Source organism: Herpailurus yagouaroundi, unplaced genomic scaffold (genome assembly GCF_014898765.1).
Source record: "Herpailurus yagouaroundi ecotype Mexico unplaced genomic scaffold, PumYag 139, whole genome shotgun sequence".
Lineage (NCBI taxonomy): Eukaryota > Metazoa > Chordata > Mammalia > Carnivora > Felidae > Herpailurus > Herpailurus yagouaroundi.
Window position 1 is genome coordinate 55,537,238 of NW_024412394.1, and position 26,508 is coordinate 55,563,745.

Below are 26,508 nucleotides of genomic sequence, written 5' to 3' on the forward strand. Positions count from 1 at the left end.
CCCCAACTCTGCATTCACCATCCCCACCATCATCATTAAAAAAATTTTATGACCTGGTTCTATATTGGGACAAATGGGTTGACTGAAGGCAAAACCAAAACCACTCCTCAGAGATGAATAACAAATAAAAGAAAAAAAATCTTCCTACATTCAAGGGGAGAGGATTATACAGGGCATATGCACCAAGGGATGAAAATCTTGAGGGTTGTCTTAGAATTCTGCTCATTACATATGTATTATAGAATATTTGGGGATGGAGGTACATGTAACCTTTTAAATTAAGATGTTGGAAATAGAAAATATAGCAACTGGAATGAGAAGAGATAAACTTCACTGTGTACACAAATTGAGAAACTCACTAGAATGCAGAGCATAATCACAGATACTTATAAAAACACAAAAGATTAAGATTAAAACTTACTTATGAGTTGATAATAGAGGGTTTACTTAAAAACTTTATACAATATTAATCATATGGTAAGGAATTTTAAACAGAAAATTAAACCATAACAAGGTCCTTGTAGTAAAGAGAAATATGAAATAATGAATAAATGTAGATGGCATTCTAACTAATATGAACATTAATTTTAAACCATAGAATAACACAGTCCTTGCAATCTGACAGACTATATAAGCAGAAAAAATTCTAAGTACAAAACACCTAGAAATGATGGATAAAATTTAAAGTAGAAGCTCATTAGTGGACTATAGACAGTGAGGATAAGATGACAGACCCTGGTATAGAAATTTAAAAGAAGTATGATGACTTAAGGAGATAATATTCAAATAAAACTACTATGTGCAAATTGTTTAGCCATCTCTAGCCATTCCTCTTGGTAGAACCCAGAGAGCATTGCCTTCACCAAGGTATTAACAAATGCAGTGCTGTGGAGAAGACCAACATCCTCAAAAAGCTTTATGGTGGCTGTTCTCTATAAGCTAGAGATGACAGTTGCAGATGCCATCATAAAACTGGGCTCCCTAGTTTCATTTCCAGATGGATAGAGACCAGGTGGCACTGTTTAATCACTGGAGACTTGCTGTGTGCAATTACTATAATAAGCCAATGGGGTGGAGCAGTAATCAAAGTCTTTTAACCTAAAATGATCTCTGGTGGTGGGTAATTGAGTATGAAAATCCTGAGGAATAAAAAAATGGGTGTCCATTAAAATACTGTTTGACACATAAAAGTGAAAAAAAATCCAGATCTAGTGGCAGAAACTTGATGTGAGTCACTATAGTAGGGATAAAAGACCACTTAAGTTCTCAGACCCAGAGTCCCTTGATTAGGGTCTTGAGTTAGACCCTGCACATGGCCACACATATTTACTAAAACTTTTCCTCCAAGCCTTCCTCAGAGGGACATGTGGCCATTCACCAGGGTGACTGTGCACTGGAGAAAGGGAAATACTCATTCAGGAATTAACAGATACTCCTCTGAACTCATTATTTACCCCTAAAGCCTAGAATTCCACTATGGTCAGACCGTCAGAAGGGCCTCTGGAGGTAAGATAATAGATGGAGGTTTGGGCTGAGTCCATCTCACGATTGATCCCACTGGGACTGAAGACCCATTTTGTGGTTATTTTCCTCCAATATGGAGTGTCTAAACATTGGTTCTGTAACCCCTGTTGTAAGGGTCATTATGGTAAAAGCCCCTTTACATTCCCCCCATTATTGAAAACAATAACTATATCTCTGAATGGTGCAGAGATTAGTGCGGCCATCAGACACATGAAAAATGCAGAAGTGCCGATTCTATCTTATTCTCTTTGTATGCACCTATTTAGCTAGTGCAAAAGCCAGATGTATGCTCAGGGATACCAATGCATTATCATAAAATTAATTAGGTTGTGACACCAATTGCAGCTGCTGTTCCCAATGTGGCACATCACTGGAGCAAATCATCACGGCCCTTGGCACCTTTTATGCAGTCACTGACCCAGCAAACATTTTCTTTCTTACACCAGGTAATAGAGAAAATTAGAAGTGATTCACCTTCACTCTTTTACCTCAAGGCTATATGAGCTCTTGGCTGTCAGTTTTATGTCCTAGAGGAAACTTGATTGCTTTGATATTCCACAGAACACCATCCTGGTTCATTACATTGATGGCAATATGGTAATCAGACCTGGTAATCAGGAAGTAGTAAAAGATACTTTTGAAATGCACATGCATGCCCAAAGAGAGGTGAGCCAAACCCCCTGAAAGTTCAGAGATCTAACCACATAGATAACGTTTCTGGATGAGCAGTGGTCTGTGACAGATCTCCACTTGGCACTCACACCATGAAGAAAGAGGCACAGTGCTTGGTAGATTTTTTTCAGATTTTTGAGAGAATGTATACCATATTTGGATGTGCTGCCCCAACCCATTTCAAGCTAATATATAAAGCTGCCAGTTCCAAGTAGGTTCCAGAGTAAGACAGGCCTCAACATTGGGTACAAACTGTGGTATAAGTGGCACAGCCGTTTAGGCTTTATGACCAAATAGATTCAATGGTATTTGAAGTGACTTTGGCAGACAGAATACCAAATAGGAGAATCACAACACATATTTTAGAATTTGGGTGTATGGCTATGCTCTTTCCAACACCAGCCCTCATTTGAAAAGCAGGTCTTGGCTTGGAACCGAGTCTGGCAGAGATACAAGATACCATGTGATTCTGTGACCAGGGCTGCCCATCATGAATTAGGCCTTATTTGTTGTGCTAAATTATGAAGTTGGACATGTACAGCAGCATTCTATTCTTTAAATGGAACACTCAAGATTAGGTTCAAGATGGTCTTCATAGCAAAGTAAATTGCACGAATCAGTGAATCACTAACAGCTACGGGGTAATGGCTATAGGTTGCCTAGCTAGTCAGGGACCTTTAGAAAGGTAAAGATTGATGACAAGATCTGAGAAAAAGGTACATCAATGGATGCGGTGGCCATGAAAATACATGCTCAGCTCTCCACTTTAGGAAGCATAATTGATTGATGGCTCAAGCTATTACTTTTCTGCATCTACCACCACATTCCTGCCCAGGCCACAGTTCCCATGAGCAGCACTGAACCAATGACTTTTCAAATGGGCTTACGGATACAGACCCATTCCTGGAACAGAAACTTTTCAGTGGAATACTTTGGCTCAAGGACTCTCCATCAGTCTGCCCAAATTTTCTGCAATTACATTTCAATCTGAAGCACTTTATACACATTGCCTCTTCCTTGTCACTCTCTTTCAGAGACATCAGGCCTTAACTGTCTCTAGTCCCCTCCTCTTTTTCCTTCATGGATATATTTCCCCAATAAATCTCTTGCATATTGTAGGAGGCTATATTTTAATGTTTTGATATTCAAGATATCAGTTCGTAATCCCTGAAATCTGTGAATGTACCTTATTTGGAAAAAGGGTCTTTGCAACTATGATTAGTTAAGGATTTGGAGATTATTGATTGATTACCTTGGTGAGCCCAAATGCTATTACACATGCCCTTATAAGAGAAAGGATGAGCAAGATTTGACATAAACACAAGCAGAGGAGAATGCAATGTGAAGATTAGCAGTGAGAGAGATCTGAAGATGTTGGTGATGCAAAGGTATGGCAGAACCCAGAAGCTGGAAGGGGCAAAGAACAGATGCTCCCCCAGAGCCTCTGGAGGGATTGTGGTTCTGCTGACAGCTTGATTTCAGCCCAACAAAACTGGATCTCAGAACTTCTGGCTTCCAGAACTGTGAAAGAATAAATGTGCACTTTTAAAACTACTAAATTTATGGTAATTTGTTAGAACAGCCAGAGGGCATTAATACACATCTCTAATTCTGTCCTGGAACCTGCTTCTTGAGGACCTGAACAAACATGGTTGGTGCCACTTGTGATCCAAGAAAAGAGGCAACACGGTGGGTTTGGGGGACGAGGTCTCTCACTGCTCAGGAACTCAAAGATGATGCCATCCTGCATAGTACATGGGACATGGATAGTCCCTGGCACAAGCCATCCCAACTGCTAACAGTCATCAATAGTGACCTGAAACGCATTTGGAAGATAAAGAGGAAAAATACTTACAAACACAGCAGCGTTGGTTGATTACAGGTAAAGTGTATTGCTAACTACAAAGGAATAACAAGAAACTAAGTGCTGTGAGAAAGCAGTTAAAGGCTAAGTGTTAAGTGTGAGAATCACTGGCCTGTTTAATAGCTTACAATGTGCAAGAAAAGACACATCGGAACAGCAAATCAAAGCTCTGAAAGTTAAAGTCTCAGAGCTCCACAGATGATTAAATACTCAGTCAAGGAAGGTCTGTTGTCCTAAGGTCAGGGCCCGGGGTAGAACAACATGGGACTTTGACCTGCAGGCCCCTGTGCCAGAAAATGCTGCAGAGGCCTCTCCGCAGCAAAGCAGCAAAGCAGCAAGTACCCCTCTCAGAAACTGCCTGCACTTCCTCTCCTGGTTGCCAGACTGAGGGCTAGGATTACATCCTGGCATAACCTGTGTGGGTCCACTCTGGGCATGACAAAGGAAACAGACTATACACCCAAGGAGCTGCAAGAATTATCTGCCTTACACCAGCAGGAGCCAGGAAAGTGAATCTGGTATTAAATCCAGAGGGAGCTTACTAGGTGGGGCTGGAATATAAGACTGGATAAAAAAAGGATTTATTTACTTGGGGCACTTTTTCAGAGCATGAGAGCTAACAAGCTGGCAGGAACTTCAGGGAGTATACTCCATTTGTTGCCAGAGTGGCTCCTGGAAGTCTAAGGAAAATGATGGGCCCTGCTGAATGAGGTGGTGACGTCTGACTTGCCTGACAGCTAGTAAAGATTAAAGAGGCTGAGGGGTGGGTGAGCTGGAATGAAATTCTTAGGTAAGGCTGGAATACTCATCAGAGGATTACGTTCCACTGGAAGGACAGGACACCGAATAACATAGCATTCAGCAAGGCCATAAGGAATGCACTGGTGAGAAGAATGCCAGCATGACTAAGAAGCTGTATGGGTACAGAGAGGGTAGGTGGCCCTCTCTGCAGGCCAGGGCTAACTAAAGGAGAGGCAGACCCAGAGCTAGGTTTGTTAATATCTGCGGAGATGAGGGGCGCCTGGGTGGCGCAGTCGGTTAAGCGTCCGACTTCAGCCAGGTCATGATCTCGCGGTGCGTGAGTTCGAGCCCCGTGTCGGGCTCTGGGCTGATGGCTCAGAGCCTGGAGCCTGTTTCCGATTCTGTGTCTCCCTCTCTCTCTGCCCTTCCCCCGTTCATGCTCTGTCTCTCTCTGTCCCAAAAATAAATAAACGTTGAAAAAAAAAATTTTAAATATCTGCGGAGATGAGAGTCCACAGGGTGGTGCTTGGTACTAGAAGCCAGGAAGCCACCATCAGCTGAACAACTAGCAAGGCCAGAGGGACAACCTAGGGGCTTTGACCTGCAGGGAATTTTTAAAAGAGCTTCTCACCTCTAGGGACAAAACAGACTTGCAGCCAACAGTGGTACTACTTAACTTCTATAACCAGGTACAAAGGTGAGAATGGAAGAGCAGGAAGGTGAGGGTGCTCAGTCCAATAAAAAGTCACAATCCCACTCAGACCCCAAACCTGAGCCAGTTTTCAGATCCAGAACACATTAACTAAAGAGATGGACTTCATCACTCCAGCTTTAAAGAAACCGAAGCACAGACAAGATAAACGGCATTCCAAAAATCATATAGCTAGTGCGTCATGGACTAAACCAGGGAACTACATTTGGCAACACTTCTGACAAGGTGTTAATATGTGAAGGAATAAAGTAGGTAAGTACAAAAAATGTGCAAAGCGGGCACCTAGGTGGCTCAATCGGTTGAGCGTCTGCCTTCAGCTCTGGTAATGATCTCACGGTTCGTGAGTTCGAGCCCCACATCGGGCTCAGTGCTGACACCTCAGAGCCTGGAGCCTGCTTTGGATTCTGTGTCTCCCTCTCTGTCTCTACCCCTCCCCCACTCACGCTCTGCCTCTCAAAAAGAAAGAAATGTAATAAAAAAAATTTTTTTTAATGTGCAAAGGAATACAAATGATTAATAAATATATTAAAAATTTGGCAAAGGAACGAACATAAAACAATTTGTCATCATATTAAACTTCATCAATTAATAGTTTTGAATAATAATATGCTGAACTAAAATTCGGGGGTATATAAACTGGCACATCATTTCTGGAGGTAATTTTCACCACATTTATAAAACATTTAAACTTTGGGAATCTTGATTTCTACAAATTACACACTTAGGAATTTATTATACACAAATCATCTGACACAAGTATAAAAGTTTATTTATAAGGATGATAATTGAGCATAAAATATAACTGCAAAATTAGAAAAAAATCCTTAATGTTTAACAAAAGATTGGTAATAACACTACACTATAATCATAATAGAATAATATAAAGTCATTAAAATTATATTATTAAATAATATTCAATGACATTGAAATGTTCACAAAACATTGCTAGGTATGAAATTTAAAAGAATTTTCATACTGGTGTGCAAGTGATTTTACCCAATGAATATGTGAAAATTTTAAAAGTCCATAGAATTGGTGGGACTAGACCTCAGAGATCAATTACAGCAACACCCTCATTTTTTGATAAATCTAGTGAAACCCAGAAAAGTTAATATTTTAAAATAGATACAAAAGAAATAGATTGGGAGCAATTTGGTATCCAAAACAAAAAGTGTGTGTGTGTGTGTGTGTGTGTACAAAAGAATTATAAAAGTTTATGCCAAAGTGTTACTGGTGTTCATTTATATGTGGGGTATGTGGGTAAATAATCATTTCACATATTGTTTGTCTCTATTTCCATTATTTTTCCAATGAACATGTAGAAACAAACAAGAAATGTTGCTTTAAAAAATTTGTTCAAAGAACTGATGTGTGATAAAAAGCTCACTGTATCAAAATGCTTCTCAAGATCTGCCTGTATGTACCTGAGAGTTCTTGAGTGGGCATTCATTAGCATTCACACAAATCCTTTAAGCTCAAAATTACCTTGGTCAGGATGCAATCTAATATTCCTTTAAGATCTAAAACAATAATCCCATTGCATGAGCACAGGACTAGATTATATGAACACCGAAAGTACACGAATAAAATTGAACAGTGAAGCAATAAGACCCATGTGATGTATTTAGCTGTATATATAGCTGTTGTTTTGTTGTTGCTCAAAAAGTAAACCTAAGTTAAGATCAAGTCACCAGAGTACTATAACTTTTTTTTTCATAACCAAACTAAATTTTGAATTTTCCCTCCTTATGTTGGATCTATTACGAGCACAGATTTCCAGTTTTTCCCCATGGCACTTAATAGTTAGTTCTTCCCCATCATCATCAGTATAATTTCACACTGACACTGCACTGACACATTAGAAAAACCAGGACCTGGAGTTCCAGCACCACTGACTCCCACCTCACACCCTGGTATTGACATTATATGGGTTTATACCCATATACCCAGTGTTTTCCCAGACCCATCACTACAATCAGAAATCTTCAAGGAGTTAGTAACCAGACCACCCCCTGACAAAGCGGGGTGACCTTTGTCACCCTGACCCAGGAGTTTCGGGTAATAGAGGGCTTGAAGGCCCTAGGAATAGTAGAGAATGAGGCCATAGCTTACCCAGAGTGTCTGTTCAGTAAGTGTGGGCAGTTGCAGGTGGCAAGAGAAAAAAGAATGAGTAATGATTCTGCATTTCTGGCACTTGAGAATTTAAGGACTGAGAGATCAGAAAAGAGACTTGAGTTAATGAATACAGAAGACAGGAGCTAGCCAGGGACTTTACTTCTTTTTTCTAGTTAGTTAACATACAGTGTAATATTGGCTTCAAGAGTAGAATTTAGTGATTCATCACTTACCTATAATACCCAGTGCTCATCTCAAGTGCCTTCCTTACCCACCAGGGACTTTCCTTCTAATCCAGACTCCAGGGCATTTAAAGGCCAACAGTGGTTTTACTTTCAGAGTCAGCCTTAAACCCAATTTAATCCAAGAAGAAAGAGGCTACTTTGCCAAAAAAAAAAAAAAAAAAGTTTCTAACCATTCATGCCTAAGATTATTTTACGTACTCAAAGAAAATCTTCATTGCCCAATGAAAGAAACACAATAAAATACTAATACCAGGAAAACTTCATCCAAAGAGTAAGTGGAAATTGTATATAGATTAATAGAATTGTAGGGCTGGACTTCCGAGATCAATTATAGCAACATCCTTACTTTATGATGAGTCCATTGCAACCCAGAGAAGGTACGTTATGAAGAGTAGAAGTAGATTGTGCAATAGTTTATTAAATCCCAAAACACTGGAGCCAGAAGTAAACTTGAAATTTTAAAGATTGCTATAAGACAAAAATAATAAATGCAATTTTTGTGTACTGGCACTTTAACTTAATTGAACTTGTAACTCTGCAAACATCATTGAAAAACAAGGGTTTAGAGAACTGTAAAATGATAGACTCCAGTAGATTATTAGAAAAATTTAAGATTGACATTATGACATAGCCTAAAGACCTTTGGACAGGGGTCAGAAGATATGGCCTCCCTTCCTATTACACTGACCCACTGTATGGTCCTTGAAAAGTCAAGGGACCTCTTAGGTGCTCCTCCAGTCCTTCGAATGTAAGAAAGAGCTGAATACATGATCTGTAAAGCCTAAATTCCACACAATATAATGAAAATCACATTTCCTGCACATTGCAAATTTCTTGAGGATTCTGTCTACTAATACTAGACTTCCTACACCTTTGGTCTTATCCACCAAGAAACTCTTAAGATTCTCAAATAAACAAAAAAATTAGATCATTCAATCAATATATCAATACTATTACTTCTTTATCAAAATTGCCTTAGATCTCATATAGCGGGTCCTAAAGTGATGCACAGTATAAATCTCTGTTACCAACTTAATAAATACTATAGAATGATAACATTCTAATAAAAATGATGAACTGGGTCTCACAAGAAGGAGACAGCAACAAAAATACAATAAGCGCTTATCCCCATGAATGATGAACTTATAAATTACAGAACTAGCCTGGGAAAGCCTGAGAAAATTTTCATAACTGAAGATTAAAATCAATATTTTTAAAAAATTTCTTTTGTTATTAAAACTGATAAGAAAAAATTCTAATCAACACTGATATTAAGCAAAATTCTATGTACTGGCTCTTCAAATTCCTACTCAATTAAAGCATTATATATTTTAATAAATCACACCTTCTGTTTAAATTACATAACCATATATGGATGATTTTTAATCATTAGAAGATGATTTTTAATTATTCTCTTGAACCTCCATGACAAATTATTCAAAAAGTTGGTTTTCAGAGACTTGACGTTCCCAAATGCTGCACCCTCCCTTCCTCACCCTCTTTCTAACAGTTTAGGAGACTCACAATAGAGTGGTTGGTGCATTGCATGTTAAACTAATACCTTCTACTCCAGAAACAAGAGTGCACAGAAGTTAACCTCTGACCCACAGATTAAGTACAGGTCTAAACGTAAAGGATTTTTTTCCTAAGATTATTGGAAAGAAAAAGTCTATTCATATCGTTTCTTTAAAGAGTGAATATTATTCATTAAAATTCTCAACCATCTGGAAAAAATAATTGAAGAAGTTCTGAGGGCTTTAAAAAAATCAAGTTTTGGGAAAGACAGTGATGGAATTCTCTTTCTTGCTAATTTATCCAGCAATATTAGAGTATCAAGCACATTCATTTCCATCAAACACCTGGCCTCCCTGACATTTGGCGCTCTCCCAGACATCTATCAAGAAATAGTTCCGATTTTTCAGCTTTCAGTTTATGGTTTCAAGGAAAGATCCTGACATTGATTTTTGCATATGACTCTGATTGACTCCAGTGGGAGTCCTGCACACAATTTGGTAGTACAAAATGATCCCTAGCCTAGCAGTCTATGCCCTTTCCATAAAGATATTTTATAGTTTCTAATTCCCAACTTTTTTATTTTGTAAATCATTTTCTCAGATCTTTAGAGCTTTCTCCTTATCTCCTATAATGTCTTTAAGCATAAAGTTCAAACCTTGGGTAAACTATTTTTTGCTTTAATCTTAAATATTTCTTGAACACACAGTCACTATGGCCTCAGGTGCCTAGAAAATACAAACACCATCACTGACATTGACTTCCCAAAAGAAAAATTATAAACTGTAATAATCTTAACTCACAGTTTATAGCAGTGCTGTTAATGAGAGCAGTAGTCATATACTTTTGTTCTGTTCCCAATAGGGATGAATATGACTTGTATTTTTCACAGGAGTTTGTCACTTAGGAGGAGTTCTGCTTCAAGTAACAAAATATGTGAATTCAAGTGGTTTGAACATTATGGACATTTTAGTAGCTCACTAATCAAGACTCTTTGAAGTATAAGTTTCAGAGTTCATTACTATAGCTGCTCAAAACTGTCAGGGCTCTGAGCTGTCTTCTCTGCTACTTCATTGGCTCTCCCCTCATGGTCACAAAATGGCTGTCACACCTCCAAGTGTCTTGCCGTCACACTACGTCTCCCAAGGCATAAAAGAAGAGTGTGGGCTTCCCTTCACTGTTTATTACCTAAAGCTAGGGGGCATGAGTGGAATTCCACCTTCTCTGCTCACATCTCATCATATACCTGAACAAAATCAGATATTTGTTTGCAATGGAGGAACAAATACAGGACAGCCAGATAGTAGTATCTACACCTGGAACTCTTTGCTCCACCCCAACAGAAGTCACATTTATCAGTTATCTTGTATGATGACTCTTGGGATAGTCACATGTGTACAGAAAGTTCCTGATAAAGATACAGAGCATGTATGTATAATGCCCAGGCACTCATCATGCTTTTTCTCCAATCAAGGACCCCATTTTTTAAATAAGGCAAGCATAGTCTAAGATGTTGAGATGATTTATGGAATGCTTCAAGGATACCTAATTGTCTTCACTTTATCAATAACCCTAGCATTAGTATGTATTTTATTTAACTATGTAGCCATTTATATAAATGCCAATTGTACAGACTTTGAAAAAATATTCAATACACTTGCAATGAGTGAACTGTATAGTATGTGAATTACACCTTAAAAAGCTGCACACATACAAACATACACACACACACACACACACACACACACACTCACTCAAAAAGAAAAAACAAAGGTAATTCAGCTTTTACATTGGTGTTGTCTTGAGATCATTTCTCTTGAAGCCAGCCATCACGTGAGAAAGCCCAGGACTGATGGAAAGGCTATGTATGGATGCTCCAACAAAAGCCCCTGCTGGGCCCTTGGCTGACAGCCAGCATCAACTGTCAGACTCTAGAGTGAGCAAGCCTCCAGATGATTCCAGCCCCAGCTTAGGCTTCAGACATTATGGAGCAGAAACAATTCATCCCTGTCGTACTCTATCTGAATTCCTGACCCTCAGAAGCCATGAGAAATAATAAGTGATGATTGTTGCATTGAGCCACAAAGTTTTGGAGTCATTTGTTTCATCGATAGGTAACTAATACTGGCACTGATGAAACCCACAACACCAGTGAAGGTAAAATAATGACTATGACAAGTTGTAAAATGAAGGTGTCTAAAGGAGTAAGCATATATAATTAGGGGATGAATGTATTTTTCACAGTAAATCTGCAAAAATTCATGGAGTCAGGAATGGCTTTCAGCTCTGATATGCTCAGCAAGTGGGCACTCACTAAAGTCAATAACTAAAATGACTTTGTTAGAGAGTATGGAAAGGTAACTATAAGAATAGACTTAGACAAATCTCCCAGGTTGGTAGCCCCACTCTGCCACAAGTAGCTATGTGACCTTGGAAAAGTAACCTCTGTGAGCCTGTTTTCTTATGTGAAAATGGACGTTTGGGAGTATTAAATGAGATGATACACTTTAAGTACCCAGCATAGGGCCTGGCTCAATAACTATGGATTATTGCTCTTATTATCATGAAATAAGTGGAGTGATACCAATAGCATGGTCCCAAGTCATCTCTACCTCTAAATTTGCTACTTACCCCATAGATACTAGAGACAAAAAGTCTTTTGATGTCCTTCTTGTAAACGTATTTGTGAAGCTCAGCGTCTTCTTTTCACATTTTATTATTTGTAATTAACTCTCAAAGTCACTTGTAGAAAATAATCAGAATCAAGAAGTTCAATTGCTTAAGGTTAAGGATGAGGTTTCCATACATTTATTTTAAGTAATTCATGAGTTTGGGTGGTAGTAAGTATGTCAGATGATGCCGTTCATGTAAAAGAGGCAGTATTGCCATGTCATTCTTTGCATGATTGTTTAACAGATGATAGATTTTCCTACATGCTATTTGCTATTTTAGAGATCAAGGGGAAGTCAGGAGTCAAAACAAAAATGATCGAAAACACAGAGATGGAAAAAAAGAGTTGATTCTTTTTCTTCCATTAAAGTCATTGCATGTTTGTGGTCTGAGACGCTCACCTGGAGCCATCAGGTTAATAGACAGCTTCAGGCAACCATGGCTTGCTACTGATAGCCAGACAGGACCCTATTAATCAGATTCATCTGATATGGACATCTTCCGTGGTACTTCACGGAATAATTTGAGAGGTGAACAAAAAGGGAGGTTGATTTCTACTAAGAAACAAGCATGTATCTGGAGCTTTGCATTCTCACTGTGTCATTCCACTACTTCAAGGACATCAGCAAAGAACTGCCATTAGAGGACATTTATAAAATAAAGAACACCTTTCTAAGATTTAATGTATAATTTTGTCTATATCTTATCTGCTTTCCTGTCCCTAGCACCTTACATGATTCCTAGATCATAAAGAGGCACTCGATAAACGTATGCTGAATTGAATTGAAGTACCAGGTCAGAAAGTAGATGCAAAACCTTCAGAAGAATACCCTGCAGAGCCTTGAGCATAAAGAAGTGATATTTCTTCCTTAAGCCCAATAAAAGTGACACCATACCTGCTGCTGTGCTTTTCTCACTCTCCCCAGGCCTTTTCCCCAGCTAGAACTATACAGTCAAGCATGGTAGATCCATGCAAAATCTCTGGAGCGTGATGGCTGAGTTCAAACCTCTGTTCTGCCATTTTTCTAGCTGTGTTACCTTGGACAAGGTCACTTACTCTCTCTGTGCCTTAGTATTCATTTGCAAAGTGGAATAGAGCAGTGCCTACCTGTTGGAGCTATTATGAGGAATAAATCTACAAGCATACATAAAGTAAATAGATTGAAGCTGGCACACAATAGACAATAAATGTTAGCTGTAATAATAGACATCCAATCTGATAGTGTCCTGGGCATGCAACCAGGGTCAGGTCCTAGTTCCTCCCCTTTGCTAAACTGGTGAGGGAGCCATACAGATGGCGCAGCAGAATATTCTCTTTGTACTCACACACTCTGAGAAGGATGACTGGAGAGGGTCCTCTTTCCACCAAAGCTCTAGACAGTGTGGTGGAGGGAGAATCACACTGACGATCCTTAGGAAGCCCAGCTGTGAACAAAAACACAGTCTTATTTTATTCCATGGGCAGTTATTTTCCTACCAGTTTGCTTTCAATTAATGTCAAACATGTCCTAAAATTTGAACAAGTCCTTGATTTTTCTCAGCAAACTAGGCAGTTCCCCCAAATCATCACTAGCCACCTCTTTTGTACATTTTAAAATATGTACTATAAAGGTTTGAAATGCTGCCATCTAGAGACAGCTATTTCATAATGATAACCAAGGCAGTGATCTTGAAAGGCCACGAAAATAGAACTTGGCCATGCATTCTAAAAGCCATTTTAAAACTCTATAGTGTAAGTTGATTACTTACCTATTTTATGTAAGTAGGATCAAGAAAAGGGGGTAAGTAATTTAAATTAGAAATAAATAGCATCCTTTATAAGTAATATTTTTAAACCAGTTGTCCCTCACAGGCAATGTACTACCTTTATTTTTGTGACGGGAATAATCTCTTAGAACAGAGGAGGAATATACAGGAGTTAGAACTTCTTCCCTCCTGGCCTACCACCCACGTGTGGGTGTCCCAGTCCCACCTGCTGTGCCCTGATAAACCGTACACTTCAGGAGAACGGCGACCAGAGGGCGTATGCCGCAGGTATTTCCTAAAGCCTCAGCTACAGGCTTTTCTGTACCTCTCTGCAAGGCTCTCTCTCTCTATCTGCACACACTTGTGGGTAAACCATTTTTAGAGTTCAGGGATTAAAATTACACATTACAGCATAGGACATAAGCAGCTAGTTAAGTTTTGTCGTTATAATTAGAAATTTCATGAGGATCAGAAGAAAATCAAAGAAAATTGTTATTTCCATCCCACAAGAAAGAATGTTTTGCTAATACTATCCATTATGCAAAAGGGAAAAAGTCCAGCCAAAAATATACAGAAGTTCCCCACATCCTCCATTAATACGTGACCAATGCCTCCTTTCCAGTCTTCAAATCTCTCTCGCTGACATGACACTTCCATAAACTGTCACCATCTTTGATTATTGCTGGGCCAACTTTTTTGTTCTTTTGTTTCTTTTCATTTTTTTTTTTTTACGGTTTTCATCATTAACACCTCCCTATACTTTCATCTGTTTTTTTTTTTTTAATTTTCTTTTAATCTTCATTTCTTTTTAAGAGAGAGAGAGAGCATGAGCAGGAGAGGAGCAGAGAGAGAGGGAGACACAGAATCCGAAGCAGACTCCAGGCTGAGCTGTCGGCACAGAGCCCTAGGCTGAGCTATTGGCACAGAGCCCTATGTGGGGCTTGAATTCACAAACTGTGAGATCCTGACCTGAGACAAAGTCAGATGCTTAACTGACTGAGCCACCCAGGTGCCCGCCCCTACATCGATCCTCTTTGCATTCATCTACAAACTTCAGGAGTAGAATCATTCCACAATCACTTGCAACTGTCCAGCCAGCAATGAGAATGGAATGAAGCAAAGTCATGGAGATATCAGAGATATTTTCAGGTCATTTGATAGAAAGGTGTCAAATTTAGGAAAAAATATAAAGAATTTTAACTCTCAAACAGTGTTCTAGCTACAGTTCAACAGATATCTGGAAATCTAAAATGAATCAAAGTTGGCATTCCTTTCCTTAGACAGTGGACCAAGTGGCAATCCAATCTCCCAATTATCCTCAAGAAATGGCATGATTGCTACCACCCCCCCCCAATTATTTAGTGGCTGAACTCTCATACAGTATGTAATGCATTCGGGGATGAACTATAAGCTTGGATCTCCATGTTATAATAGGATAGGATTTTTTTAAGTTTTTATTTTAATTCTAGTTAGTTAACATTCAGTGTTATATTAGTTTCAAGCATACACTAGAGTGATTCAATAATTCCATACATCACCCAGAGCTCATCAAAAGTGCACTCCTTGAACCCTATCATCTTTTTCACACACCCCCCCACCCACCTCTCCTCTGGTAACCATCAGTTTATAGGATAGGACTTGACTGCATGTGTCTAAATGCAACCACAATAAAGCTATAGATTTCAATTAGGAACAGGCATCATAATAATACTGTATCACATTTGCTCTGGAAGGCTAGACCAAGGACAAGAAAAATGTAAGTACTGAGACGTGCCTCTAATTTTTCCTCCCTATCTTATCATTATTTTGCTCTGCTGCAGGCAAACTGGGGACTACTCCACTCCTGTTTTGTTTTGTTTTGTTTTGTTTTGTTTTGTTTTGTTTTTGCATTTATTTATTTTTGAGTGAGCACAAGTGGGAGAGGGGCAGAGAGAGAATGAGACAGAATCTGAAGCAGGCTCCAGGCTCTGAACTGTCAGCACAGAGCCCCTTGTGGGGCTTGAACTCACAAACCGTGAGATCATGACCTGAGCCAAAGTCAGCCGCTCAACCTACTGAGCCAACCAGGTGCCCCAGGGCAACTCTACTCTTTTGAAGAGAATACAAAGCAGGTTTTGGTTCCTTAGCAAACTCCATACTAAATTGAGTATTTGAAGCTACTTTATAATATCTTTTATAAGTAATGCCTTTGAATGCCTTTTGTTAAAATTCTACTTCAAATAAGTAGACAAAATATGTTAGAAAAGGATTCATAAGCCATGTGAAATTGCCAAAAAGAAAAAAATAAAGGAGCACAGCAAAGCATTCCTGAGATCAGAAACTACACACACACAAACATTCACAAATGCAAGCAAAAATAGTCAGAAATAGAGTCATGCTAAGGTAAGACATCTCTAAACCTTTCAGAGATGCAGATAAAAGCCAATATGTGAATAATTGCATATCCATCCTTCATATCTATAAGTGGGAAGCTTCTATTTCATGGAAATTTAAAATTTATTCATGTGAAATCCCAGAACAAGAGGATTGAAGACAAAATAACCCTATTTCATATCTGAATGGCTATCCTCTCCACACTCCCTAAAGGTTAGTTGAGAATAATTATCCTAGAATTTAACCATGGTGGAAATGGCCTGGCCAAGGATTTGTCCAGATTCTAACAAGCAGGATACTTTTTGCAAGAAAATTTTCCCTGATTTTTTTCAATGGTTCATCTAAAGCTAGGTTTTATGTTAAGACCAGAAGAATTCAAAAGCTATGTCTTAAAAATTACTAAGCTTTGTTCTACATATAAAATTATTTTGAAGCACACAATGATTCATTCATTTAATTCAGTAATTCTGACCATCTATAATGAAGCCAAATTGCATCAAGTTTGTAGAATTCTGGATAACATTAAGTGATCTCTGCATTTACCAAATTTAATAACACATATAATCTAAAACAATATATAAAAGCCAAAAATGAAATCAGAATTAAATGGTTTCTAATGTTTTTACCCATAATAGCACTATATAAATCATATCCAGCCTAATTATTATCAAATTTTTCCCTGAAATGATCTAACAGGTAGTATCATTATGTCATCAAATTGCAGAGTCCTATTCCATACTGCTGCCAGGGCCTCCTTTGATATCTATAGCTTTCTTGATACACAAAGGTGACATAAGCAGGCAGAGGATAATTCCTAGGAAAATTCACCAACTATGATGCCTACTAGACTCACGGGTGCAGATGATACAATATCACAAGAAAAGCTCAAAAGAATAAATTTTTCTCTAAAGTGTTTTTTTCACTTTAAACTATCTTCTCCAATTCCTTCCCAATTCAGCCTACAACCCAAGCCCCAGCTTTTTGTAATAAATAAAGCTTTTATCAAGAAAAGTAGAGGAAAAGAGCTTTTGCTATTTCTTTTTAAGAGTTCCATCTGAAGTGCTTATCTGGTGATGTACCATATTGCCAATTAGCACTCCAAAGTTTCCATATTCTATACAGGTGCTGTAGATATTTTGGTACCTGAGTTATTTCATAGCAAACAAGTAAAGATAAAAATGTGCCTCCACTTTATCACAAAGAAGGTTGAATAAGCCTGAAACCAAAATGAAATGCAGAATGAAAGCCTCTATGGAGGAATTATTAATTCATTCTTATTAGTAAAAAAAAAAATTTACATCTCTGTAGAAAGCTTATGCCCCGTGAACAAAGGAGAGCTAATAAAGTCACACCAGTGACAGACTTTTAAATTCTGAGCCCTTCTCCTGGGGACCCAGGGCAGTTCATCTAAATTGAGTTCTAGGCTATTAGAAGATGTAACTATATGATCACTAAAAGATCATAACTAAGGTCACACAAATTTTCTTTGGCAAAAATTCACACATACTCAACAATATGTAATGTTCTCATTGAAACGATTCCACAACTAACAATATTAGCATTTTCGTATCTGCTCTATAAAGGTGCACTATAGTAAACGTGCTTATTCTTTTCTCACATCTAACTCTGCTTTACTCAAATCTTTCTCAGACTATACTAAAGTCAAATAAGAGGAATCTTCTTGCCACTAATCCAGGCAACTCTTTACAAGGTTAAATTTCATACTGCTTCCACCATGTTACATTTCTTCTCAACCACAGCCAGTGACTTCCTGGTGATGGTCAAAATAACTTAACCTGCATCCACTGCCTCCCATGAGTTCTGCCCAGCCTGCCTTTGCCATCTTAGACCGTGATGCATGGCCACTCAAACCCCCTGCTGTAGCTGGGCTTGCTGGCTCTTTGTTTTCAAGCACAACATGTAGATCCACTAGCGCACAGCATCTTTCTTCAATTTTCTTCTCTTAAAATGAGCTCTCATCCTTTTCCCTATCAGTCTGAACCCTACATTTGATTTCAGAGCCAGAGAAAGTCTCAGGTTCTCCCTGAAGCTGTTCCTAACCAGCCCATCTCACAGTTGTCTATACTTCCTAGGGACTTGTATTGCATTTATTGTCTTTGCCATTCAATTAATGTTTGGCATTAATGTTTAGATTTTTAATTAACTACTTGAATATTTATGTATCTCTCTCCACACATATATTTAAATTTAGTAAGAATCAAGACACTTTTTTAATATTGATTTTGCCTTTAATTGTCATTCCTCAATGTACTGCACATAGCAGGTGTTCAACAAATTCTTAATTTATTCAAATAAACTCAAAGAGAAACACAAGGGATTCATGGTACATATAAAACATTCCTTTCCAGAGAAACCTGCTAAGCATTGCTCTAAGTTGCCAAGAGGAATCTTATCCCCTGGGTATCATTAAAAATAGATACATACTACATTGTGCTGGATCATATAAAGGAAAGTAATAACTCTGGAAAAAAATAACCACGGGTGTATCAGTCCCAGTTCTCCTGTTTTATTATTCTTTAGGTATTTCAATGCCTTCCAGACTGTAAACATCCAAAAGAAAGAGATAATTTAGTACCTGGGTGGGTACTTTTGTCTCCAGCGGATGCAGGGAAGGAAGGAGGTAAACCATTAACTATAGTGAATTCTGTTTGTGGCTCTAAAGTCAGGCTTGATAAATCTGTAAAAGTTTTAACATATAAAATAAAGCAATATCACTTTATATCAGATAGTTTTCACAATACACACCTTCTACTGAACAACATTAGCTAGAATCTACTACCAGCATATCACTGTTTCATCCTTCAATTCCATCTCTCCTGTCATCAACTCCGCCTTTGGATTGGTCTGCTGGACCATTTAAATTTAATGCTGTTATGGATGTGGTTGTTTTAAGTATACTGCTTTGCTGCTTGGTTTCTATTTGTCTTGTTTTTTGATTCTCAGCTCCTCCTTTCCTGATTTTCTTGGGGGAAAGGAGGGGTGAACCAAATAATTTTCAGGATTTTGTTTTAATTTGTCTATCAACTTTTTAGCTATACCTGTTTGTATAATTTTGGGTGGTTGTCCTAGAGATTACTTAGACTTAATGGTATATATTAATTCATGTAAAATTAACAATCTTGTGACAGTAAAATTCTATTTAACTACTTCCTATCCCTTTGTTATTGTTTTTATATATCTTACTTGTGTTATAAATGCCTTAACCTCCATCAGTAATCTTATGCAGAAAATAGGGGTAGAAAAAAAAGCAATATTTTATTTTTACTACATATTTGCCATTTGTTGTGCCCTTCTTTACAGTACATCTGATTTTCATCAGGTATTATTTCTTTCTGGCATGAAGAACAACCTTTTATATTTCTTGAAAGTACAGGCCTGCGGTGCCTGGGTGGCTCAATTGGCTAAGCATCCAACTCTTGATTTCAGCTCACAGTTTGAGTCCTGTGTCAGGCTTGGGACTCTCTCTTTCTCTCTGTGTTCACATGCTGTCTCTCAAAATAAATAAGTGAATGAATGAATGAATTAATTAATTAATAATAAATAAATAAATAAACTTTTTTAAAAAGTATAGGCCTAATGAAAACTAATTCTCTCAGCTTTCCTTTATCTGAACTTTTTTTACCCTCATGTTTTAAGGGCATTTTCACTGGATATAGAACCCTAGCTCAACAATTATTTTATTTTTCTTTCAGTATCTTGAAGATGCCATTCTATTATCTTCCAATATTTCTAAGGAAAAGGCAGCTAACATTCATATCTCAGAGTTCCTATGTATGATATGTGATTAAAATCCACGTTTTCTCTCCAACACTTTGACTATGATGTGCCTAAAGTGTGGTTCCTCTTTGTAGTTATCCTTTTTAGAATATGCTGAGCTTTCTGGACATGTCAGATGATGTTTTTTCACTTAATTTGAGCTGTTGTTTCTTGAAATATTTTTCTTCTGCATTCTGTTTCCTTTTTTTTCTGAAATTCAAATTAGTCATATGTTAGATCACTTGATATCATCCAATAGGCCACTGGAGCTGTGTTAATTCTTTCTCCAGTCTTGGTTTTCCTTCTCTTCTCCAGATTGGATAATTTTTATTGACCTGTCCTCTAGTTACTGTCTCTCTTCTGCTTCCTCTAATTTGCTGTTAAGCCCATCCCATGATTTTGATCATTTCAGAAACTGTACTTTTCAATTCTAAAATTTCTAGCTTTTTTTATAGATTTTCATTCTTTACTATTACAGGAAGTCATCAAAAGGACATAACCTATGATTGACTTGTGAGCTGGACCCAGACAATCAGAGGCTGGTTATTCCCTTCCCTTACTTGAAATGTACATTCTACCCACTGTTCCTATTCTAGGAGTTCTTTCAAGGACACAGGCATGAAGATAAATGCATTGTTGAAACTATCTGGGACTCTCTTTCTCTCTCTGCTCACACTCTCTAAATAAATACGTAAATGAATGAATGAATGAATGAATATATAATAAATAAACTTTTTTTAAGAAGTACAGACCTAATGAAAACTAGTTCTCTCAGCTTTCATTTATCTGAATTTTTTTTTACCCTCATGTAAAAAGCTGATACAATTGAACTCCATTAAGCCTTCTATGTAAGCTTTAGATTCTGGTGGGTGTATATGCAGATCTACTCATCCTGCGGACACCCAAGACAAGCCTCATATCCAAGTTCCTTTGCTTATTAAAACTGCCATCTACCAACCGGCAGTGGTCTGCCTTTTTATTTGGTCTCTCCTTGCCTTATGTGTATGAGGGCCAGTTTTGAATTTTACCCTGGGAACTCCCTAGGTTGTGAACTAACATTTACCGAGATTTCTGATCTGTTCACTCTTTAGAACTATTGTTTCCCTCAGGTCATTTAACATATTTATAAAATCAAGTTTAAAGTCTTTGTATGCTAATTTTCATATCTGATTCATTTGCTTTTTTTGTCTTGATTATGGGTAACTTTTTTTGTTGTTTCTCAGCATGTCTGGAAATTTGTATTGTGTATCAGATATTGTGTTTCATTGTAGAAATGCTGGAATCTATTAGCGTCTCTAGAAAAATGTTGGGTTTTGTTCTGGAAAGGAGTTAAATTCCTGGATGATCACCTAAAATTTGTGGAGGCTTAGTGTTATGCTTTGTGAGGGTGGGTGGGTGGGTGGAAAACGCATGGAGTTTAACAAGTTCCCTAATTTGAAAGGACTAAATTCCAAACTCTGACTTCTCTGCTTTGAAAAGCATCTAAAATTTCTATTCAGTTTTCCATCCTTTCAGCTATTACTTTTAATGGACTTCATGGCCTCTCCCCCATGCATACATAGTTCAGAAGTTAGCCAAGGATTTGAAGAGAGTTCATCTTCATATTTTTGGTCTCCCTCTCTATAAATTCCTTCTTTGCAGGAGGTTCTTCTACATTTTCAGTCACTCTGACATCCTGGAACTCCAACCTCACATTTCTCAAACCAGTAGAATTCTGGCTTTCTGTTTCAGTGTAGCTTGTGTTAAAAATAAATTATATAAATGTGAATTTTGCCCAGTGTGTATGGATGTCTCCTTTTAGGGTTAAGTCCTAAGTTCTGCCTGCTTCTGGTCATTTTTCAATGCTTTTAAATTCTATATACACAAACACACGTATGCATAGACACATGTATGTGTATTATAATTATTATCTGTGGAAGGATCAGTCCAGTCCTCTGCAACTCCTGGGATTAGAATTCCCTCTTGGCATTCATTTTCAAGTCATCAGTCTGAATTACAGCAAGAGCCTCTAGTTCCCAAGGGCCTTTAACTCTTCTTTGACTCACAATTTTGTACTGTTCAAATATATTCTCCTGGCAGCAGCCAGAGTTATTTTATTAGAAACCTAAAATCAGGGGCGCCTGGGTGGCGCAGTCGGTTGAGCGTCCGACTTCAGCCAGGTCACGATCTCGCGGTCCGTGAGTTCGAGCCCCGCGTCAGGCTCTGGGCTGATGGCTCAGAGCCTGGAGCCTGTTTCCGATTCTGTGTCTCCCTCTCTCTCTGCCCCTCCCCCGTTCATGCTCTGTCTCTCTCTGTCCCAAAAATAAATAAACATTGAAAAAAAAAAAAAAAGAAACCTAAAATCAATCATGCCACTCTCTTTAACATCTTTGTATGGCTTCTCATTACACCTAGAATCAATCCAGAATTCTAACTATGTCCTTTAACAATTTATACAATCTGCCCCTCTGTCTATCATTCTACTCCATCTTACCTGCTCTATTTGCCCATTGGGTTTTGGTAACACCTCAAATCTTTAAACACCTGCTCAGGGATTTCAGATATGCTACAACCACTACTAAACCAGTAATTTTTCTACTCCCTGTATAAATCACCTGACTTAACCTTCAGGTTCTCACCTAAATGTCATTTCCACAAAGATGATAGAGCTGATTCCACAGATCGTGTTAGTCAAGTACTACATTATAAAGGGTGAAACCCTAATACCCTTCACTTCTTGGCTTGGAGAAAACTGGAAATCCAGGTTCAATAATCCACAACTCAAAAGCAGGAGATTGGAGGATTTCCTCCTTGGGGTGACCATCCCTAAAGGAAAGACCTAACAGATCCTTTATGACTTGTACTCTTCAATGAAACTGTCCAGCTGGATTATGCTACAGAGAAACCCACCAGTTGATACTTCAATCTACACACATGTGGAGAGGGCTTTCTGTCACCTCTTTGTATCTCACTCTGAAATGTGAGCAGTCAGGGACCACCAGTCTATTGAGGAAAGTTCCCAGGATGAAGGACAGAGAACAACACACCTGGTAAGAAGAAACTTCCAGGAAACAAAATTTAGATTAAAAAAAAACTTTTAAAAAAATCTCTACCATTAATGTCCTCACAGAACCAGGTTTTGCTTCTAAAAAGGGAAAAAATGGGAAATTTTAACTGAAATACCAAGATAGGATGAACACTAGCTATTAAAATGAGATGAAGGACTGCATCCAGTAGAACTTAAACATTTCAAAGTGATGTTGTCAAAAATTAGACAATTCTAAAGCCTACACTGAGAGTATTAAGGGTTAAACAGTGAGATCGGAGAAAAGATTTAGGGTTCTTGTGGGGAGAGCCACTGGGATGCTGTGAGCAAAGAGGGCTACAGAGGATCTTCAGGAAGAGCAGTCAGAGAACTTGATATGTACTCCAGCATTAGGAGGACCATGTGGACTGGTTACTGACTCCTGCCCAGGAACTATGGAGGGCAAGAGCACACTGGCAGGATGCTTTGGAGAGAAGAAGAGGTGCTACTTACCACTTTGGGGTTAGTGTGCATAAAAGGTGCATGTGGGAAGATGTGTCCACCTATTAGAGAGAAGAAGCTTGAGAGTTGTCTTTGGTCCTGTCCAAAATTGTCACCTACAAGGAAAAACAGGCCTCAGCAAAGAAGTTGGAGATGGACATCTAAGCTCCTGGGGGACTGACTGCTCTATTTAAGGGGGTTACTGCTCAAATATAGTACATTAGTCTAAGCCAAGAGAGAGAGCCACGCTGAGGAATTTGATCTCCAAAGAATTCCCTAAATCTTTTCCAGGTCCACCAAAACAAAGTCAGCTTAGGACAGAACCAGCAGTAAAATGACTGCCCAAACGCACAGAGAATACAGCCAACCTGTTGATGTAATTAATGTTAACCTGGTTACATGTCATTCTTCCCTTTAACATAGGTTTCTCCAAAGGATGATTAAAGTTCTCCATGTTACTTTATCAGAAAGGATAGGAGACTAAACACTTATCTAGCACTAATGATATTCCAGACACTTTCTAGGAACTTCATATTAACTCTTGATTTTCCCAAAAACCCTCTTACATAGGTAATATTACTACCACCATTTTAAATTCACATAGCTGCTAAGTGGTATAGCCAGGGTTTAAGCACCTTAGTCCGGCTCCAGGGTCTGTGCTCTTAATCAACATATTTTATGGTTACCTCTCTCATTCTAGGTGAAAGGATTATTCCCTGGCACACATCCTTGATTATAACACATACAAATAATAATATTCTGACAAGTTTTCGAATTCATTTTAAACCACATTGTAAGAGAATAGATTTCTATTGTTTACAGCTGTCTTTCTATTCATTATCTTTTTTCAGAAATAGAAGCAAAAGGAATCTACACTACTCAAGGACTATTGCTATCATGGGATTAGTCTGGAGTTCAGAAACACCAGCTTCCTTATGCTAAATTAAGGCAAGAAGTAGCTTGTTACTTTGATCAAAAGTTTCTTAGCTGAGACAATATTTAGGTTGTATGCATCAAAACTTAGAGTTAAATTTGATAAAGTCTGTTTTATTTTTTTTTTAATTTTTTTTTCAACATTTATTTATTTTTGGGACAGAGAGAGACAGAGCATGAACGGGGGAGGGGCAGAGAGAGAGGGAGACACAGAATCCGAAACAGGCTCCAGGCTCTGAGCTGTCAGCCCAGAGCCCGACGCGGGGCTCGAACTCACAGACCGCGAGATCTTGACCTGGCTGAAGTCAGACGCTTAACCGACTGCGCCACCCAGGCGCCCCAAAAGATCTAGATTTCTTGATCACCCTAACTAATTTTCATTTATTCATTAATTCAACAAATATTTATCGTGCTGCTACTATGTGGTAGGCATATGCTAGGCACTAGAAATCCAAAATTGAGTAGGTAAATATGGTCTCTGCCCTCATGGAGTTTGCAGGTTAGTGGATTTCTCAGGATTATCTAGACCAACCTATTCCATGTACCATTTGCAAATGGAAAAAGTAGATAATCAGGTAGCCTCTGGATGAAGATCTGAGGGGATTTCCTAGAAAATAAAGCATTAGGGCCTTATGATTTGAAGTTTAAACACTGATATGATTTCTCTTGGACTCTCTAGTTTTATTTTATACCACTATTTTACTGTATTATTACAAAAAATAATTTTTATATTTAATAAATTTGTATTAATACAAATAATAAATTTTTTGTATTATTTTACAGATGCTATTACTTTTGTCACATCCATAAATAAAAAACTTACTTCTTTTAGCCATATTTTCTGTGAGCATGTTTCTTTTGATTTTCGGTTACTCCACATTAGATGCCTTCTTTTCTCAAGGCAGAAACAGAAGCAGGGAGTTAGATGGACCGAAGCAGCGTGCTATCAAGGGAGTAGCATATAACAACTGGGTGGTTTGGAAACAGTTTTCTTGAGCTTCCTAGGCTAAGTCAAAATAATGAGATGTCTGGAGAGATGTTTCTAGGCCCTGATCATATTTTAGTCAGGCCTAAAATATATCTCATTCTAATTCTCACTGTCTTTCTAAACAAACATCACGATGTTAAAATAACAAAAAGAAAATATTGGCAATTTATGAAATTCTTAGTAGCAAAACTGAATATAGAAACTAAGTTAAACAAGGCTCTATCTTACCTAATGTTCTTCATAAACTCCCTCTGAGGGATACTAAGTGGTTAGCAGCCTCCAGAGGAGACTCTCTTGCCAAAGAGCTGTGTGAGATGCCAAGAGCACTGGAATCAGACCAACTCCAACTTCCTTTGACAATGGGCAGTTCCCAAGCCTAGCCCTCTCACCAAACCATTACTGGGGATGCCCTTTCTTCTTGGCCTCTGAATTTCATTTCTATTTTTTTAATTTTATTTATTATTTATTTTGAGAGAGAGAGTACAAGCAGGGGAGGGCCAGACAGAGAGGGAGACAGAGGGAGAATCCCAAGCAGGCACAGCACTGACAGCACAGAGCAGGAATGCAATTCATGAACTGTGAGATCATGACCTGAGCCGAAACCAAGAGTCAGATGCTTAACTGATTGAGCCACCCAGGAGCCCCTGAATTTCACAATTCTTAAAAATTATGTCTTACCTTGTTTACTTTTTCAATTCGTTTTACCTTTTATTGTTTCAGATCCCCTCATTTCTCCTTATTCTTCTCTTATTTCAGGATGTCCTGGAACAAAGTTTTGGGTTTTTTTGTTTTGTTTTGTTTTGTTTTCATGTGGAACCTGCTGGGAGTTAAATCAACAAGGATCTCTCATCTATACTTAATTTTCCTCACAGCAGGTGCTATGGTACAGCAGTAATTCTAGACAGAAGTGTATGAGGTTTTGTTGCTGCTGCCATGCTAGTTACCAGAAAATCAATAAATGATTAGAACACCTAACACAGTGAATGATTCCAGTAGCATTGAAATAATGATGTAGGAAATCACTTAAAATTCATACATGCACTTGTTCTTTGGCTGTCAAGGTTTCAAATTTAACATGCATAGTGTCTAACCGGTTTCTGAATATAGTTTAAAAGTTTTAAGGTTGACTTT

The 26,508-nt window shown here is 38.2% G+C and overlaps 1 long non-coding RNA gene across 2 annotated transcripts in view; it reads right to left on the reverse strand.

Moving 5' to 3' along the window:
• Window positions 1-5,175: 5,175 nt before the first annotated feature.
• Window positions 5,176-26,508, reverse strand: part of LOC121029802 (uncharacterized) — a 46,780-nt gene continuing 25,447 nt past the window's right edge. Inside the window, exons 3-4 of one of the 2 annotated variants that reach the window (XR_005789906.1) lie at window positions 13,382-13,480; window positions 5,176-5,218 (exon numbers count right to left, since the gene is read on the reverse strand). This is a non-coding gene — a long non-coding RNA (uncharacterized LOC121029802). Of the gene's footprint in view, window positions 5,219-13,381; window positions 13,481-26,055; window positions 26,140-26,508 lie in introns of those variants that run through there. The other variant, XR_005789905.1, reaches the window with a different exon arrangement.